We start from the raw sequence: 20,175 nt of genomic DNA on the forward strand, positions 1-20,175 counted from the left end.
TGCCTACGCGTGAGAGACGCAGACTCGGTCTCGACCTTTAATTCTTTATTGAAGACTCATCTCTTCAGTAGGTCCTATGATTGAGTGTAGTCTGGCCCAGGAGTGTGAAGGTGAACAGAAAGGCTCTGGAGCAACGAACCGCCCTTGCTATCCCTGCCTGGCCGGTTCCCCTCTCTCCACTGGGATTCTCTGCCTCTAACCCTATTACAGGGGCCGAGTCACTGGCTTACTGGTGTTCTTCCATTCCGTCCCTAGGAGGGGTGCATCACTTGAGTGGGTTGAGTCACTGACGTGATCTTCCTGTCCTGGTTGGTGCCCACCCTTGGGGTCGTGCCGTGGGGGAGATCTTCGTGGGCTATACTCGGCCTTGTCTCAGTATAGTAAGTTTGTGGTTGAAGCTATCCCTCTAGTGGTGTGGGGGCTGTGCTTGGCAAAGTGGGTGGGGTTATATCCTGCCTGTTTGGCCCTGTCCGAGGGTATCGTCGGATGGGGCCACAGTGTCTCCTGACCCCTCCTGTCTCAGCCTCCAGTATTTATGCTGCAGTAGTTTGTGTGTCGGGGGGCTAGGGTCAGTCTGTTATATCTGGAGTATTTCTCCTGTCTTATCCAGTGTCCTGTGTGAATGTAAGTATGCTCTCTCTCTACCTGGCCTGATGACTCCTTGCTGTCCCCAGTCCACCTGGTCGTGCTGCTGCTCCAGTTTCAACTGTTCTGCCTGCGGCTATGGAACCCTAACCTGTTCACCGGACGTGCTACCTTGTCCCAGACCTGCTGTTTTTAACTCTCTAGAGACAGCAGGAGCGGTAGAGATACTCTCAATGATCGGCTATGAAAAGCCAAATTACATTTACTCCTGAGGTGCTGACCTGTTGCACCCTCTACAACCACTGTGATTATTATTAATTATTATTATTATTATTATTATTATTATTATTATTATTATTATTATTATTATTAGACCCTGCTGGTCATCTAACATTTGAACATCTTGGCTATGTTCTGTTATAATCTCCACCCGGCACAGCCAGAAGAGGACTGGCCACCCCTTGTAGCCTGGTTCCTCAATAGGTTTCTTCCTATGTTCTAGACAGTTTTTCACGTCACGCACCCAACATCCCTCAGCCAATCACCCAATGGAAATTAATGACATATGGTGCGTTCAAGATAACTTGGAATTCTGAAAAATATAGGGTCAAGTCATGACTTCAGGGATATTCAGGTCAGAAAGACGGAGCTCTAGAAAGAGACCCAAAATCGTTAGTTGGAATTCCGAGTTGTATGACCATTCAAAACGAGTTCTCAGTCAGGTATAGTCCCCCTCCCCCGAGTTCCCAGTTGTCTTGAACGTGCAGAAGTCAGAATTCTGAGATTTCCGAGTTCCCAGTTGTTCTGAACGTGGCATTTGCCTCCGGGTATTCGACGGAAATACATTGCGTCTAAAATTGGATCCTTGGGACGTCCCAACTCTAACGCCACCCCATTGAAGGTGACATTTAAAATGGAACAGGTAAGGGTTAAGGTTATGTAAGGGTTGTGGTTAGGCTTATGTAGGGGTTAAGGTTAGAGTTAGGATTTAGGGTAGTGACGTCCCAAGGATCCCATATAGCATTAACAGGTGGGGCGTGGCTGTGAGATTCCTCAGAGGGCAGTCCGTTTGAAGCGAGGCAACAGTAGGAACTGAAAGCTGATATTTTCCAGTCCTGAACCGACGACGGTCCTCTAAAAACAACTTCAGGTAGGTTGCTGCACGATTTAATTCAGTTTAGATAAATACTATGAAATTCAATTAATTAAAATAAGTGTTTATGTCTGACGACCGAGCCGAGTTTCGGATGAAAATATTAAACAATGTAGTTGTAAATATAGGTGTGTAAAGTCTAAATCACTTTCAATGCAGTATTCTGTAGTTTGGTCAACATTAACATCACTTTTACGTCGGTATCAATTCACGTTATATTGTTTTTAAGACAAGAGTAAATATTTAGCTTCGGGAAACGTCCCGTTTTAACTCAGTGGTAAAGCCGCTTACCGACCTTGTTACCTGTTCTAATGAGCGCGCGTTACGTGGAGTCGATTTCAGAACCCTGGACAGCGCTCCACCGCTCATTCCACAAACATCCTCACAAAACAACACACACACGTTGAGAGATTTTAAAGTTTGTTTGTAGAAACGCTGTAAAAGAGTTCAACCGTGTAATTTGTTTTTGTAAAAAAAAAACTCCGTGGTTTGTATTAAGAGGTCAGCATTGAAAGAGTAAGAGAGATGTTCTCCAATTGTGACATTCGCAAGCTAGACTTCATCGTTTGTCACAGAAATGGGTCATTCAGTAGCCTAGACAAGGGAAGATGGTGCGATATTGCCATTGACCTATTTTTGGTAATCATTTAGTTTCAAATGTTAGGTTATATGGAGCGAAAGGTTAAGACAGTTTTGTTTGAGACACGTGGCTGTGTTATGTCAAGTATTTCTCAAGCCAAAGCGACTATGGCGATGTAACATGCTATTCGTGCCCACCTACGGCCACTGCCAAAAGCTCATTCGCGTCGCTGGATGTGAACATGTGTCTCTTTCTTCTGTTCAAAGAGGTGTAGCTTAAACCACACATTAAAGTAGTCACAGTTCCGTCAGCCAACACAGGGATACGACGTGATTATGATATAGCCTAGCTAATACACTATGTGTAGGCAGAGTTCCCGGTGGGAGAGGAGCTGTGGGGGGGTTGCCAGATTCGCTGCCAAGGGGATATCCCTCCTTCACACTTCTTAATAGCTTACATTGAGCCCCAAGGCCCAGTGCATTAACCCTGGGAGTTCTGGGTATTTAGATCTGTATAAATGTGTCAGGGGAGACAACCTGCTCAATCTGAGGTAGAGGTATCCACATTGAGGTAGAATACAATATAATATTTCCTTTATTGGTCAATTTGCATGGATATGCTTTATTTATTGCTGTCATAGTACCCAACCTGACACACTGCCGAGCAACGCCCCTGGAGCAAAGTGCCGTGCTCAAGGGTACAATGGCGGTAGGCAGTATATGGGATAAATAGGTAGGCAGATCAAAATGTATTTGTTTCTGTATCAGTGACTGTGTGGTCTACAATTGGCCTGTATAGTGCTGCTTTAATACGCAGGATTCTGTGTTATTCTCCAGGGTTTTGACCCATGAAGAGGAATCCTGCACTCTTTGACCCAGTCAGACACACAATTGGGGAAGGAAAGCTGCTCAAAGAGAGCTTCAGAGACTCACCCAGGTCACTTATATTCAATGGGCTAAATTAGGATAATGATATTGAAGCACTTGACTATCTTTGCTCTATAGATCTAGTTTATTTGGGAAGCAGGGTCTGGCAGACTAACTGACGTTTAGACTGGTCCCTCATGTCTTCCTGGGGTACCGTGTGTAGGCAGAACTTCAGTAGCCTGACATCCAAATTGATTTCCCAGTTGATTCGCTTCAATGATGAGTGTCTAGAACTTCACAAACTCATCCTGATCTCTCCCGTTCACTGTTCTAACTCGGGATAATGAGACAGGACCACTAGATTATCTCTGCTCTAGTTTTAATGGAAGCAGGGAACATCTGACAGACATATTCCTGAGATGCTGTGTAGTCTACATGGCAGTATGTAGAAGTTGTTCTGTTGAATGGTGTTTGCAACGCCAGCATGGTGTGTGCAACGCCAGGGTTGTGGGTTCGATTCCCACGGGGGGCCAGTACAAAAATGCATGAAATGAAATGTATGCATTCACTACTGTAAGTCACTCTGGATAAGAGCGACTGCTAAATGACTAAAATGTAAATGTAAAATGTTCACATGAGTGTGTATTTACACGTGGAGTGTTGGTTATGTTCCTTGTTGTCCCTGGCTTTGATAAGGGTTAGGGAGCCTGGGTTTGGCCAAGCAGGGTGACAACAGAACAGAACATTAGGTGGCTGAGTTGGGCTATAAGGATCACTCACTAACACACAGAATGGAGGGGTTTTCCAAAGTGGTAGCCTATAGGCTGGCTCCGTGTAAAATATGACCTTATGAATAGATCTAGGATCAGCTTATTGTCCCCAAATACTAACTTTAACCATTGGTTGTCTTCCAACAACATGTGGGAGGAAACCGCACAGTAGCCGCTCTAACTGCAATGTGAATAATTTATATTCAGTAGCCTATATCCCCGATAGGACTATAACCCCCTCCTCCCCTAACCATGAATAGTCTATATTCAGTAGTCTATATCCCCTTCTCCCCTAACCATGAATAGTCTATAACCCTTCTCCCCTAACCATGAATAGTCTATATTCAGTAGTCTATAACCCTCCTCCCCTAACCATGAATAGTCTATAACCCTTCTCCCCTAACCATGAATAGTCTATATTCAGTAGTCTATAACCCCTTCTCCCCTAACCATGAATAGTCTATATTCAGTAGTCTATAACCCTCCTCCCCTAACCATGAATAGTCTATAACCCTTCTCCCCTAACCATGAATAGTCTATATTCAGTAGTCTATAACCCCTTCTCCCCTAACCATGAATAGTCTATATTCAGTAGTCTATAACCCTTCTCCCCTAAACATGAATAGTCTATAACCCCTTCTCCCCTAACCATGAATAGTCTATATTCAGTAGTCTATATCCCTGATAGGACTATACACCCGTCTTCCCCAATCTGCATTGAATGCGCTCATAAATGCACAGCTACTCAGACTGTTTCAGAGATCTCAAGTTATGATGCTGTATGCATTTCAACACATACCTCGTGCATTTCAACACATACCTCGTGCATTTCATCACATACCTCGTGCATTTCATCACATACCTCGTGCATTTCATCACATACCTCGTGCATTTCACTACATACCTCGTGCATTTCACCACATACCTCGTGCATTTCATCACATACCTCGTGCATTTCAACACATACCTCGTGCATTTCAACACATACCTCGTGCATTTCATCACATACCTCGTGCATTTCACCACATACCTCGTGCATTTCACCACATACCTCGTGCATTTCACCACATACCTCGTGAATTTCATTACATACCTCGTGAATTTCACCACATACCTCGTGCATTTCACCACATACCTCGTGATTTACATACCTCGTGAATTCCCTCACATTCCTCCGTGCATTTCATCACATACCTCGTGCATTTCATTACATACCTCGTGCATTTCATCACATACCTCGTGCTTTTCAACACATACCTCGTGCATTTCAACACATACCTCGTGCATTTCATCACATACCTCGTGCATTTCATCACATACCTCGTGAATTTCACCACATACCTCGTGCATTTCACCACATACCTCGTGCATTTCACCACATACCTCGTGCATTTCATCACATACCTCGTGCATTTCATCACATACCTCGTGCATTTCACCACATACCTCGTGGATTTCACCACATACCTCGTGAATTACATACCTTGTGAATTCCCTCACATTCCTCCGTGCATTTCATCACATACCTCGTGCATTTCATCACATACCTCGTGGATTTCACCACATACCTCGTGCATTTCACCACATACCTCGTGATTTACATACCTCGTGAATTCCCTCACATTCCTCCCTGCATTTCATCACATACCTCGTGCATTTCATCACATACCTCGTGCATTTCATCACATACCTCGTGCATTTCATCACATACCTCGTGCATTTCATCACATACCTCGTGAATTTCATCACATACCTCGTGGATTTCATCACATACCTCGTGCATTTCATCACATACCTCGTGCATTTCATCACATACCTCGCAGTCAAACAACCAATAATATTGCGCGCCTCTGGTTCTTTTCCTGGGTTTGGTCCGGACCTCGTTCTCACCTGCAGCGAACTGCACCATGGGACAAATTGAAACCGCTGTGCGTTGTTTAGTGTGCGCATCTGATTATGAATAATGTTCACACCAGTCTAGACGAACCGAACTACGGGGAGAAATGCACCAGAGTTCGGGGGGGGGGGGACAAACCCTCTAAACCAATTTGGTGTGAAAGCCCCCTTAATCAGGCCTGTGGGGGGTGTAGTTCAGGGGGAAGAGTCATCCATGAATTACTGTTCACGGCAGAAGAGAGATGTTGTTGACTTCCACCTGCATGACAACTGATGACTAACAGTATATCAGAGTCAGGAGAATTATATCTGTTCTACTGTACTGATCATGTCTTCATAACTCTCAAACTCAACTCTGGACCTGGAAGCCAGTTTCTCTGCTTTTTTAAATTGTTCCCCTCTAATCAGGGACTGACTTAGACCAGGGACACCAGATGGATGCCATAAATTATCAATTAGAACAGAAAAGCAGCAGTAGTCCCGACTTCGTAGGGTAAGATTTGAAAACCCCTGCATAGGCTATTGGGCTGTGGGCAGGTAGCTTAGCGGGTTAGAGCATTGGCCCAGTAACCAAAAGGTCAGTGGTTCAAATACCTGAGCCGACAAGGATAAAAATCTGTCAACGTACCCTTGAGTAAGGCACTTAACCCTAATTTGCTCCATGGGTGCCGTACTACTATAGCTCACCCTGTAAAACAACACATTTCACTGAACCTATCCAATGTATGTGGCAATAAAACATGTTAATTTTTTTAATTCAGTAAGAAATAAGTCAAAATAAATTCACATCCAAATTGCTTTGTGCAGACCAGTATGAAAAACACAGTATGTTCATCATCAGAATCTATATTTTTTTACATATGATTTTTCCATTTAGAAAATACAGGAACAGGAAGAACTTTCAGAATCTTGGGTCCTGCCAGTCATCATATTAAGAGTCATCATTCCCAATACTGGTCTATAAGGTATCATCTAACTATGTTGATGCGAAGTTAGTTCACTTCAATACAGTGTTTGCATTATGATGAATGTCCTGAAGCAGTTATTACACTTCTATGCCACTGTATACGTAGTGGTTATTTTCCTCCGGCTTCTGTTCCCCGCCACAGATCGTTTCTCAAACCTCTTGGAATCTGATCTGGGACTGCCTAATTGATCTGAATGAGAGTGCATATTTGCAGTAACCTGAACCCCCCCCCCCCCCCCCATCTCAAAGCAAGGGCAAGCTGGGCGTGGTGATACTGTCATCCATCAGAACTGTGGAGCCTGTCAGACTAACATAGACACAACTGCCCCAGACCAGACAGTGTTGTTAATGAATCCAACATCTGTGTGGGTGGGAGTTAGAGTTAAGGCGTCAGCATGCTAGCGAAACTCAGCTAAGTGTACTCGCATACACCCTTAAGATCTTCACTTGAAAAATGAGAAAAAAGCGGCGAATAGTACTGTTTGTCCATTTTGAGACGCCGTAGCCAGTATACACTTCCTCAAAATAATCAGAATGAATCTAACATAACTCAATAAATCTGTCATTAATTTTGATGTTTTTGCTAAGGAGATCTTAGTCCCGCAATTTTACATCTAACATGTTTTTTTTAATGAAAAACGAGTTGTCTCTCGTTGAATGACAACAAAGACTTTATTGAAGAAACCCTACTGTTGACCAATTATCGCCGAAGGTAGCGTAGACGTCGGCTCCGAACTTCGGCTTGCCTCCAGAAAAAATTTTGTGTGCCTGAACAGCTGAAAAAACCAAAACATCACAAAATGCCATCATCATAGATGCACAAACTCTTCCGAATTGTTTCGGCTGGGACGCTTTCAGACGCCTTTACAGTAGAGCAGAGGCACATCTGGGCACAGGAGTGCAGCCCTGTCACTTTGAAGTCACCACAGAGCAAGGTATGTTTACAGCTCTGTGGAGGATGTGTATGTGTCACATGGAATGACGCTGGAGAGACGAAGCAGGTACGGGGAGTCAAACATTTAATAAGGAACGGACATGACACGAGACAGGAACAGCGTCAGCAAATGAGTAACACACAAAAAACAATGAATGCAGCAGCAGGGAACAGAGCTGGGGAACAGACAAATATAGGTGAGGAAATAAACAGGTGATGAATGAGTCCAGGTGAGTACAATATCGCAGATGTGTGTGACGAGGGAAGGAAGGTGTGCATAATAGATGGCAGGAGTGCGTGATGCAGGGCAGCCTGGCGCCCTCAAGCACCAGGGGGGGAGCGGGATCAGACGTGACAGTACCCACCCTCTAGGGGCGACACCCGCCGTCCCACCTGGGCGAACCGGCCGAAGACATGGGCGCTGGGCAAGCCGGTTGGGGCATGAAAGCCCAACGAACCGGCAGGAGCATGGGAGTCTGGCGAGCTGGCTGAGGCATGGAAGCCTGACAATCCGGCTGAGGCAAGACGCCTGTCGATCCTGCTGCAGAGAGGGAGCCCGAAGATCCGGTGGAGTGTGACGTGAATTGGAAACCCGCCGAACCAGCCAGGGCATGGAAACCCGAAAGGCTGGCTTAGGCACCCCCAGTTCCATCGGCGGGCAGAATCCACCCCGACGTTACTAACAAAACTCCTGGACCGGCTGGGCGAACAACAACTGACGATCCGGCTGAGGCCCGACGTGGGATTGGCGCCATCCGAGCCAACCCGGGAAAGGAAACCTCTCGAGCCAGCCAGGGCGTGGAAGCCCGACGGGCTGGCTAGGCACCCCCGGTTCCATCGGTGGCGACCCAGAGCCGATGTCACCACTAACCGGAACGCCAGTACTCCCCGATGCTTCGTATGTTGGCTGCTGCATTCTGTCACATGGAATGACGCTGGAGAGACGAAGCAGGTACGAGGAGTCAAACATATAATAAGGAATGGACATGGAACGAGACAGGAACAGCATCAGCAAATGAGTAACACAAACAAAAAACAATTAATGCGGCAGCAGGGAACAGAGCAAGGGAACTGACAAATATAGGGGAGGAAATAAACAGGTGATGACTGAGTCCAGGTGAGTCCAATATCGCTGATGCGCGTGATGAGGGAAGGCAGGTGTGTGTAATAGATAGCAGGAGTGCGTGATGCAGGGCAGCCTGGCGATCCCTAAAGCACCCGGGGGGGGGGGGGGCAGACGTGACAGTATGTTTACAGCTCTGTGGAGGATGTGTATGTTTACAGCTCTGTGGAAGATGTGTACAGTGGCAAGAAAAAGTATGTGAACCCTTTGGAATTACCTGGATTTCTGCATAAATCAAATTTGATCTGATCTTCATCTAAGTCACAACAATAGACAAACACAGTGTTCTTAAACTAATAACACAAATTATTGTATTTTTCTTGTCTATATTGAATACATATTTAAACATTCACAGTGTAGGTTGGAAAAAGTATGTGAACCCGTAGGCTAATGACTTCTCCAAAAGCTAATTGGAGTCAGGAGCCAGCTAACCTGGAGTCCAATCAATGAGACAAGATTGGAGATGTTGGTTAGAGCTGAGCTGCCCTATAAAAAATAAAAATAAAAACTCACAAAATTTGAGTTTGCTAATCTCAAGAAGCATTGCCTGATGTGAACCATGCCTCAAACAAAAGAGATCTCAGAAGACCTAAGATTAAGAATTGTTGACTTGCATAAAGCTGGAAAGGGTTACAAAAGTATCTCTAAAAGTCTTGATGCTCAGTCTACAGTAAGACAAATTGTCTATAAATGGAGAAAGTTCAGCACTGTTGCTATTCTCCCTAGGAGTGGCTGAGTGGTCATCTCCCAAGATGACTGCAAGAGCACAGCGCAGAATGCTCAATGAGGTTAAGACGAATACTAGAGTGTCAGCTAAAGACTCAGAAATCTCTGGAACATGGTAACATCTCTGTTGACGAGTCTACAATACGTAAAACACTAAACAAGAATGGTGTTCATGGGAGGACACCACGGAAGAAGCCACTGCTGTCCAAAAAAAAACAACATTGCTGCACATCTGAAGTTTGCAAAAGAGCATCTGGATGTTCCACGGCGCTACTGGCAAAATATTCTGTGGACAAATGAAACTACAGTTGAGTTGTTTGGAAAGATCACACAGCACTATGTGTGGAGAAAACCTCATCCCAACTGTAAAGTATGGTGGAGGGAGCATCATGGTTTGCTGCCTCAGGGCCTGGACAGCTCCCTATCATCAACGGAAAATGAATTCCAAAGTTTATCAAGACATTTTGCAGGAGAATGTTAGGCTATCTGTCCGCTAATTGAAGCTCAACAGAAGTTGGTTGATGCAACAGGACAACAACCCAAAACAGAGGTAAATCCACAGAATGGCTTCAACAGAAGAAAATACACCTTCTGGAGTGGCCCAGTCAGAGTCTTGACCTCAACTCAATTGAGATGCTGTGGCATAACCTCAAGAGAGCAGTTCACACCAGACATCCCAAAAACAGTTTTGTAAAGAGGAATGGTCCAAACTTCCTCCTGACCGTTGCGTAGGTCTGATCTGCAACTACAGAAAACGTTTGGTTGAGGTTTTTGCTGCCAAAGGAGGGTCAACCAGTTATTAAATCCAAGGGTTCACATACTTTTCCCACCCTGCACTGTGACTGTTTACACGGTGTGTTCAATAAAGACATGAAAACGTATAATTGTTTGTGTTTTATTAGTTTAAGCAGACTGTTTGTCTATTGTTGTGACCTAGAAGATAAGATCACATTTTATGACCCATTTATGCAGAATTCCAGGTATTTCCAAATGGTTCACATACTTTTTCTTGCCACTGTATGTTTACAGCTCTGTGGAGGATGGCTATGAACAGCATAGAGCTCTGTGGAGGATGGGTATGAACAGCATAGAGCTCTGTGGAGGATGGGTATGAACAGCATAGAGCTCTGTGGAGGATGGGTATGAACAGCATAGAGCTCTGTGGAGGATAGGTATGAACAGCATAGAGCTCTGTGGAGGATGGGTATTTATTTATTTCACCTTTATATAACCAGGTAGGCTAGTTGAGAACAAGTTCTCATTTACAACAAGATCATTTTAGAAAGAGAGGGTCCAGATTGTCTAGCCCGGCTGATTTGTAGGGGTCCAGATTTTGCAGCTCTTTCAGAACATCAGCTATCTGGATTTGGGTGAAGGAGAAATGGGGAGGCTTGGGCGAGTTGCTGTGGGGGGTGCAGGGCTGTTGACCGGGGTAGGGGTAGCCAGGTGGAAAGCATGGCCAGCCATAGAAGAATGCTTATTTAAATTCTCAATTATAGTGGATTTATCGGTGGTGACAGTGTTGCCTAGCCTCAGTGCAGTGGGCAGCTGGGAGGAGGTGCTCTTATTCTCCATGGACTTTACAGTGTCCCAGAACTTTTTGGAGTTTGTGCTTCAGGATGCACATTTCTGTTTGTTTGAAAAAGCTAGCCATAGCTTTCCTAACTGCCTGTGTATATTGGTTCCTAACTTCCCTGAAAAGTTGCATATCACGGGGGCTGTTCGATGCTAATGCAGTACGCCACATGATGTTTTTGTGCTGGTCAAAGGCAGTCAGGTCTGGAGAGAACCAAGGGATATATCGGTATGAACAGTATGAGCAGAATAATGGCTAATGGCTTGTGTCAGGTTGTATAGATACATCTGGGAGGGAGATGAAAGAGCGTGCGTCTCTGAGGGCAGACGTGCATGTGCGCACGCATGTGTTTGCGTGTCTACGGACTATGTGAGTGTATGCATGAGCACTTTTCTGCGTGTGTGTGTGTGTGTGTGTGTGTACGTACAGTACTTCGAGAGGGGGAAGAAAAGGAAAGTAAGGGAGGAGGGAGTTAAGAGAGAGACAAAGAGAGAGAGAGAGAAAGTGAAAGAGGGACTGTGTGTTATGCAAGTGTATGAGATGGGTGCTCTGCCTGGTAATGGTGAGGAGGAGTGGGTGTTGGTGGAGGGAGGGTGGGGGTGGGTAGGTGCTCTGCTTGGTAACGGTGAGGAGGAGTGGGTGTTGGTGGAGGGAGGGTGGGGGTGGGTGGGTGCTCTGCCTGGTAATGGTGAGGAGGAGTGGGTGTTGGTGGAGGGAGGGTGGGGGTGGGTGCTCTGCTTGGTAACGGTGAGGAGGAGTGGGAGTGGAGGGAGGGAGAGGAAGGGGGAGGGGCTGTGAACAGGCCTACTCCACTAGATTAATACTGTAGGTTTTATCCTCTCCGAATGGGACGCTCTGGCTTTAGTCCCATAATCCCCTCTGGGAAAGATGATTGCTTCGAATCTCCTGAATACTGCATTGCCATCACAGGCCTTACCACTACCCACATGCATGTACACACACAAAATCGCATGCGCACACACTAACAGTTGTATAAAGAGGAAAGTGGCGTCATCGTGGTTAACATGTTTGAAGGCTGATTATATTCAGAAATTGCCTCTGTGTCAGTTACTAATACAGACCCTAGCTGAAAGACAGTTTTCTGTAGCACTAGCAGTGGGTTACAGTACGTTAGCGCTAGCAGTGGGTTACAGTACGTTAGCGCTAGCAGTGGGTTACAGTGTGTTAGCGCTAGCAGTGGGTTACAGTGTGCTAGCGCTAGCAGTGGGTTGCAGTGTGCTAGCACTAGCAGTGGGTTACAGTGTGCTAGCAGTGGGTTACAGTGCGTTAGCACTAGCAGTGGGTTACAGTACGTTAGCGCTAGCAGTGGGTTACAGTGCGTTAGCACTAGCAGTGGGTTACAGTGCGTTAGCACTAGCAGTGGGTTACAGTGCGTTAGCACTAGCAGTGGGTTACAGTGTGTTAGCACTAGCAGTGGGTTACAGTGTGTTAGCACTAGCAGTGGGTTACAGTGTGTTAGCGCTAGCAGTGGGTTACAGTGTGCTAGCACTAGCAGTGGGTTACAGTACGTTAGCACTAGCAGTGGGTTACAGTACGTTAGCACTAGCAGTGGGTTACAGTACGTTAGCGCTAGCAGTGGGTTACAGTGTGCTAGCACTAGCAGTGGGTTACAGTACGTTAGCACTAGCAGTGGGTTACAGTACGTTAGCACTAGCAGTGGGTTACAGTACGTTAGCACTAGCAGTGGGTTACAGTACGTTAGCACTAGCAGTGGGTTACAGTACGTTAGCACTAGCAGTGGGTTACAGTGTGCTAGCACTAGCAGTGGGTTACAGTACGTTAGCGCTAGCAGTGGGTTACAGTGTGCTAGCACTAGCAGTGGGTTACAGTGTGCTAGCGCTAGCAGTGGGTTACAGTGTGTTAGCACTAGCAGTGGGTTACAGTACGTTAGCGCTAGCAGTGGGTTACAGTACGTTAGCGCTCGCAGTGGGTTACAGTGCGTTAGCGCTAGCAGTGGGTTACAGTACATTAGCATTAGCAGTGGGTTACAGTACGTTAGCACTAGCAGTCGGTTACAGTACGTTAGCATTAGCAGTGGGTTACAGTACGTTAGCACTAGCAGTGGGTTACAGTACGTTAGCACTAGCAGTGGGTTGCAGTGTGCTAGCATTAGCAGTGGGTTGCAGTGTGCTGGCGCTAGCAGTGGGTTGCAGTGTGCTGCAGTGTGCTGGCGCTAGCAGTGGGTTGCAGTGTGCTGGCGCTAGCAGTGGGTTGCAGTGTGCTGCAGTGTGCTGGCGCTAGCAGTGGGTTGCAGTGTGCTGGCGCTAGCAGTGGGTTGCAGTGTGCTGGCGCTAGCAGTGGGTTGCAGTGGGTTGCAGTGTGCTGGCGCTAGCAGTGGGTTGCAGTAGGTTGCTGTGTGCTGGCGCTAGCAGTGGGTTGCAGTGTGTTGGCGCTAGCAGTGGGTTGCAGTGTGCTGGCGCTAGCAGTGGGTTGCAGTGTGCTGGCGCTAGCAGTGGGTTGCTGTGTGCTGGCGCTAGCAGTGGGTTGCTGTGTGCTGGCGCTAGCAGTGGGTTGCAGTGTGCTGGCGCTAGCAGTGGGTTGCTGTGTGCTGGCGCTAGCAGTGGGTTGCAGTGTGCTGGCGCTAGCAGTGGGTTACAGTGTGTTGGCGCTAGCAGTGGGTTGCTGTGTGCTGGCGCTAGCAGTGGGTTGCAGTGTGCTGGCGCTAGCAGTGGGTTACAGTGTGTTGGCGCTAGCAGTGGGTTATAGTGTGTTGTGAGTTGTGTTGTATTTTGTTTCACGTGTCTACAGATGCTCTAACTGTCAGGGTTACAGGTAAAATGGAGATGCACAAACAGACTGTGTAACATGACAAAGTCATTATCATGCACATTCTCAGCTATACATGGTAATGAACACACACACTGTTATGAAGAGGGTTAAACTAAGGCCTTATACCTTTGAAAAGGGTTAATCAATTGTGTTATGATAAACTGTAAGGTCTCTTCTTCAGGAGACCTCTGTATGTGTTAAAAACTGTTTTGACCTTCAGACACTATCAGAAGGCGTCTACGTTCAGACTCCTCCTGTCTGGATCCCACCGTTATCTGGTTTTCTGAGAACACAAGGCTGCCACAGACCTGATGAAACCAGCCAGCTGTCAGAAGATGCTTAGACTCGTTCACCTTGTTATGACCCTATACTTGTGATGAAAAGTCAAGTTTCGGTCAAACCCACTTCTGAGCTTTTAATTGCTGTTAAGATGGTTAATGCTGTCAGTGGGGAGGTTAGATTGATTAAAATGTTGTTGCTAGGGAAAGTTACGTAAGGAGGATTGGGAGAGGCTATATGAGTTACAGGATGTCTTAGACATTTTGTAGCACTTGGGGAGAACTATCATATACTGTTATACAGTACTCTGTACCAACTTCTGCCTATAATTGTATTACTAAAAGGAGTATTTTAATACTTAAACAAAGAGTCTGTGTTTCCTTTCCATTACTAATGTATGTTTGATAATTATATAGACCTGATCATTTGTTAAAGAAATTGACCGACAGTTGCATGGTAATGATCCAAATCTACTGACTGTTGCCAGGAATCAATTACTCACCATTAAAGAGATTCTCCAGTATTTTTGTGTACTTTTTAGCCAGTAGTTCTGAAAGTAGCGCTCACGAGCCAAAAGAGGTCCCCCAAAAATAGCATACTACGCATTGGCTAGAACTCAAATGTGCCTTTTGTTTAGTAAATCAGGTGTTAACTGAGGTGAAAAGGAGACTGGAGTGCCACTTTAAGTAGTCCAGGCTTCAGCCTTTTCACCAGCAACGGATCAATCCACAGCCAAAATCACAGCCAATCCACCCTATTCAATATGCATCGCGGAAGTTCAGCTTTACTGCATGATTGAAATTTAAAGGTAGTGTTCCATCGTTAGCAGAGACAGCATTCACGGTAAATGCTGCACATGTCGGCTCAATCAGAAATTACCTTTAAATTGATATCACTTTACAGACTGAATAGATTCCCTAATGAGTTTACCATCACACCTCACCACGTCAGCCTTCTTAGATTTATAAACATGTTTAATCAATCAATCACTAAAAGTCTCTAACCTCTCCACGTGAGAGAGAGAGAGAGAGAGAGAGAGAGAGAGAGAGAGAGAGAGAGAGAGAGAGAGAGAGGTATATTATCTGGAAGCTGTCAGCACCTATTTTACGCTCTTAGAGCCTGGAATGGATTTCTGTGCTCCATCTTTGTCAGATTGCTTCAAATATTTAGCAGTGGGGCCGGCTGGTTCAGAGAGGGGTACGGCTGGAGCGGGTAGGGGTAGGGGTAGGGGTACGGCTGGAGCGGGTAGGGGTAGGGGTACGGCTGGAGCGGGTAGGGGTAGGGGTAGGGGTACGGCTGGAGCGGGTAGGGGTAGGGGTAGGGGTAGGGGTAGGGGTACGGCTGGAGCGGGTAGGGGTAGGGGTAGGGGTACGGCTGGAGCGGGTAGGGCTGGGAAGCAATGTGTTCGTGTTCTCGCTCTCATCTTAAGTGTCTGGAGGCCCAGAAACAGAGTAACAAGGCTTGGTGTGTTGGAACATGTGTGTGTGTTGGAACATGTTTTGTGTGTGTGTATGCTGGAACGTGTTTTGTGTGTGTGTGTGTTGGGAATTGTTTTGTGTGTGTTGGAATGTGTTTTGTGTGTGTGTGTTGGAAATTGTTTTGTGTGTGTTGGAACGTGTTTTGTGTGTGTTGGAACGTGTTTTGTGTGTGTTGGAACGTGTTTTGTGTGTGTGTATTGGAATGTGTTTTGTGTTGGAACGTGTCTTTTGTGTGTGTGTGTTTGTTGGAACATGTTTTGTGTGTGTGTATGCTGGAACGTGTTTGTATGTGTTGGAATGTGTTTTGTGTGTGTGTGTTGGAACGTGTTTTGTGTGTGTGTGTGTTGGAAATTGTTTTGTGTGTGTTTGAATGTGTTTTGTGTGTGTTGGAACGTGTTTTTTTTGTGTGTGTGTGTTGGAGTGTGTGTGTGTGTGTGTGTGTGTTGGAATGTGTTTTGTGTGTGTGTTGGAGTGTGTGTGTGTGTTGGAATGTGTTTTGTGTGTGTGTGTGTTGGAACGTGTTTTGTGTTGGAACATGTTTTGTGTGTGTGTGTGTTTGTTGGAACGTGTTTTGTGTGTATGTTGGAACGTGTTTTGTGTGTGTGTGTGTGTATGTTGGAACGTGTTTTGTGTGTGTGTGTGTGTATGTTGGAACATGTTTGGTGTGTGTGTGTGTATGTTGGAACGTGTTTTGTGTGTGTGTGTGTGTTTCTTGGAACGTGTTTTGTGTGTGTGTGTGTTTCTTGGAACGTGTTTTGTGTGTGTTGGAGTGTGTGTGTGTATGCTGGAACGTGTTTTGTGTGTGTTGGAGTGTGTGTGTGTGTGTGTGTTGGAACGTGTTTTGTGTGTGTGTGTGTGTGTGTGTGTTGGAACGTGTATGTGTGTGTGTGTTGGAATGTGTTTTGTGTGTGTGTGTATTGGAACGTGCTTTTGTGTGTGTGTGTGTTGGAACGTGTTTTGTGTGTGTGTGTGTTGGAACGTGTTTTGTGTGTGTTGGAACGTGTTTTGTGTGTGTGTGTGTGTGTGTTGGAACATGTTTTAGGTGTGTTGGAATGTGTTTTGTGTGTGTGTGTGTTGGAACGTGTGTGTGCGTTGGAATGTGTTTTGCGTGTGTGTGTGTATTGGAACGTGTTTTGTGTGTGTGTGTGTGTGTGTGTTGGAACGTGTTGTGTGTGTGTGTGTGTTGGAATGTGTTTTGTGTGTGTGTGTGTATTGGAACGTCTTTTGTTTGTGTATTGGAATGTGTTGGAACGTGTGTGTGTGTGTGTGTGTTGGAAAGTGTTTTGTTTGTGTATTGGAATGCGTTTTGTGTGTGTGTGTGTGTGTGTGTTGGAACGTGTTGTGTGTGTGTGTGTGTGTGTGTTGGAACATGTTTTGTGTGTGTGTATGTGTGTGTTGGAACGTGTTGTGTGTGTGTTGGAATGTGTTTTGTGTGTGTGTGTGTGTTGGAACGTGTTTTGTGTGTGTGTATGCTGGAACGTGTTTTGTGTGTGTGTGTGTGTTCGAACGTGTTTTGTGTGTGTGTGTGTTGGAACATGTATGTGTGTGTGTGTTGGAATGTGTGTGTGTGTATTGGAACGTGATTTTGTGTGTGTGTGCGCGTTGGAATGTGTTTTGCGTGTTTGTGTGTTGGAACGTGTGTGTGTGTGTGTGTGTGTGTGTGTGTGTGTGTGTATGTGTTGGAACATGTTTTGTGTGTGTTGGAACGTGTTTTGTGTGTGTGTGTTGGAATGTGTTGGAACGTGTGTGTGTGTGTGTGTGTGTGTGTGTGTGTGTGTGTGTGTGTGTGTGTGTGTGTGTGTGTGTGTGTTGGAACATGTTTTGTGTGTGTTGGAACGTGTTTTGTGTGCGTTGGAATGTGTTTTGCGTGTGTGTGTGTTGGAATGTGTTGGAACGTGTGTGTGTGTGTTGGAACGTGTGTGTGTGTGTGTACCATCAACAGCACTAGGGCTGCTGAATCAAGTGCACCTACCATCAACAGCACTAGGGCTGCTGAGTCAAGTGCACCTACCATCAACAGCACTAGGGCTGCTGAGTCAAGTGCCCCGACCATCAACAGCACTAGGGCTGCTGAATCAAGTGCCCCGACCACCAAAAGCACTAGGGCTGCTGAATCAAGTGCCCCGATGTTATGAGAATTTTGTTCCCAATGTTCATAAACTGAACTTCAATTAAACTACTCAGTCTGCACCCCAGAGTTTGTAAGGTTCTGGTTAAATGACACAGACGGAGGCCCAGCCTACAATAGTCAACCAAGTTTATTCACGAGAGCTCTGAATATCATACAATGTACACAGCCTTTTATACCTAACATTTGGTCATATCATATGTCATACCCCTTACAGATGCCCCCTCCTCTTCTTTAACACTGTCAATGCTTATTTACAAGTCTTCTCCATCACATACATTGCTTATCATATCCTGCCCCATGTTACATAATCTACTGTAAGCCTAAAGGTTTCTCCCCTCCCTGGGTGGGGAGACCTTCTTCCTGTTATTAGTTTCACAGTGGTCACAAGTTGTCTGTTAACAGTTCCCCTTTTTCCTTGAATGTCTTGCTTACATTGCTAAATCCTTAAGCTTAAACTTTTCCTACACACACACATTAGTACCTTCATCTTATAATCACTCGGTTATACATTTTCAGGGTGAAATCATTTAGTCAAACCTTTAATCATAAAATGTTCATTACACCCGACCACCAACAGCACTAGGGCTGCTGAATCAAGTGCTCCTACCATCAACAGCACTAGGGCTGCTGAATCAAGTGCACCTACCACCAACAGCACTAGGGCTGCTGAATCAAGTGCACCTACCATCAACAGCACTAGGGCTGCTGAATCAAGTGCACCTACCATCAACAGCACTAGGGCTGCTGAATCAAGTGCACCTACCATCAACAGCACTAGGGCTGCTGAATCAAGTGCACCTACCATCAACAGCACTAGGGCTGCTGAATCAAGTGCTCCTACCATCAACAGCACTAGGGCTGCTGAATCAAGTGCACCTACCATCAACAGCACTAGGGCTGCTGAATCAAGTGCTCCTACCATCAAATGCACTAGGGCTGCTGAATCAAGTGCACCTACCACCCACAGTGTATATATAGGCAACCAAGGCTTTATCATAATTTTTTAAACAGAAATGTTTGGAGATCGACCAGTCAATCGCAATCGACCGGTTTGTGACCACTGCTATAGGCTGTCTCATTGTCGTCAGTGATCAGGCATACCACTGTCGTGTCGTCAGCAAACTAGATGATGGTGTCTGAGTCGTGCGTTGCTAAGCACACACCCTTGAGGGTCCCCCCGTGTGGCGGAGGTGATGTTGCCTATCCTCACCACCTGGGGTCGGCCCGTCAAAGTCCAGGATCCAGTTGCAAGGGGAAGTATTCAGTCCCAGGGTCCTGAGTTAGTGATGAGTTATGACTATGAGCTACAGTACGTGTGTGTTTGTGTGTGTACAGTGTGTGGTCCTTGTCTCCGTTGCTCCGGTGCAGACCATATGGGAGTCTCCCTGACTTCATAGGATCAGGGCTTTGGTGGAGTTAAGCCGGAAGGCATGCTATGTGCTGGAGGAAGATCCTCTGGGTGTGTGTGTGTGTGGATAGAGAGCAGATGGCCCTGACCCTGGAGCAGCATATCTATAGACTGTAACGCTGTAGGAAACAGGAAAATCCCTTCAGTTCCACCCATAGACAATCACCAGGCCTAAACCATTCCTCTGCGACTACCAGATTATAGAGCGCCATAGCTACAGATCCACTGGGTCTAAATACAAAGTGCTTAATGCATAACCAAAAGGGAATTTATTTTCTCCATTATCGTCTTTCACCAGGTCACATTAACAGTAAAAATAACATTCTCATATAATGTTATCTCTGGAGTTTTGTTATTGGTTTCGTATTCATAAAGGGACAATCTGTGATTGCTACATCAATTTTAAAAAGTTGAAATTAATAATATACACTGAGCGTACAAAACATTTAACAGGTGACTTCAATAAGGGATCATAGCTTTCACCTGGATTCACCTGGTCAGTCTATGTCATGGAAAGAGCAGGTGTTCTTAATGTTTTATCCACTCAGTTTATTTCTATTGATTGTTAAAGAATATAAGTTACAGATGCCTCATGAGCTTAGTTCAGCTGTCACACCCCCTCAGTACCCAAAATATAAGCTTTAAAGCCTCATAACATGGTTAGAACTTCAATGTTGATATCATGGATTGTCAGTCCTTGTATCCATAGCTCTGTCTATGAATTGAGAATGGTTACATTTCTCCAGCTCTATCCCTCCGCTGTTTACCAGAACAGTGGTGGGGTGTCCACTTTGTTATTGTTGGAATTGCAGAATGCCCCTTTAAACACATTGTCAGGTATGTTGGACCAGCAACCATGGGAAGAGTTGTAGTGGAGAGGAGAGCGGCTGATTGATGAGAATTATATATAGTT

At 45.7% G+C, this 20,175-nt stretch overlaps 1 protein-coding gene across 1 annotated transcript in view; it reads left to right on the forward strand.

The window, feature by feature from the left end:
* Positions 1–1,634: 1,634 nt before the first annotated feature.
* The window catches only part of LOC115172942 (synaptosomal-associated protein 25-B), a 68,764-nt gene continuing 50,223 nt past the window's right edge, over positions 1,635–20,175 (forward strand). The window contains exon 1 of the mRNA XM_029730833.1: positions 1,635–1,735. The gene's annotated coding sequence lies outside the window, so the exon portion shown is untranslated. The remainder of the gene's footprint in view (positions 1,736–20,175) is intronic.

The sequence above is a fragment of the Salmo trutta genome, chromosome 33 (genome assembly GCF_901001165.1).
Source record: "Salmo trutta chromosome 33, fSalTru1.1, whole genome shotgun sequence".
NCBI lineage: Eukaryota > Metazoa > Chordata > Actinopteri > Salmoniformes > Salmonidae > Salmo > Salmo trutta.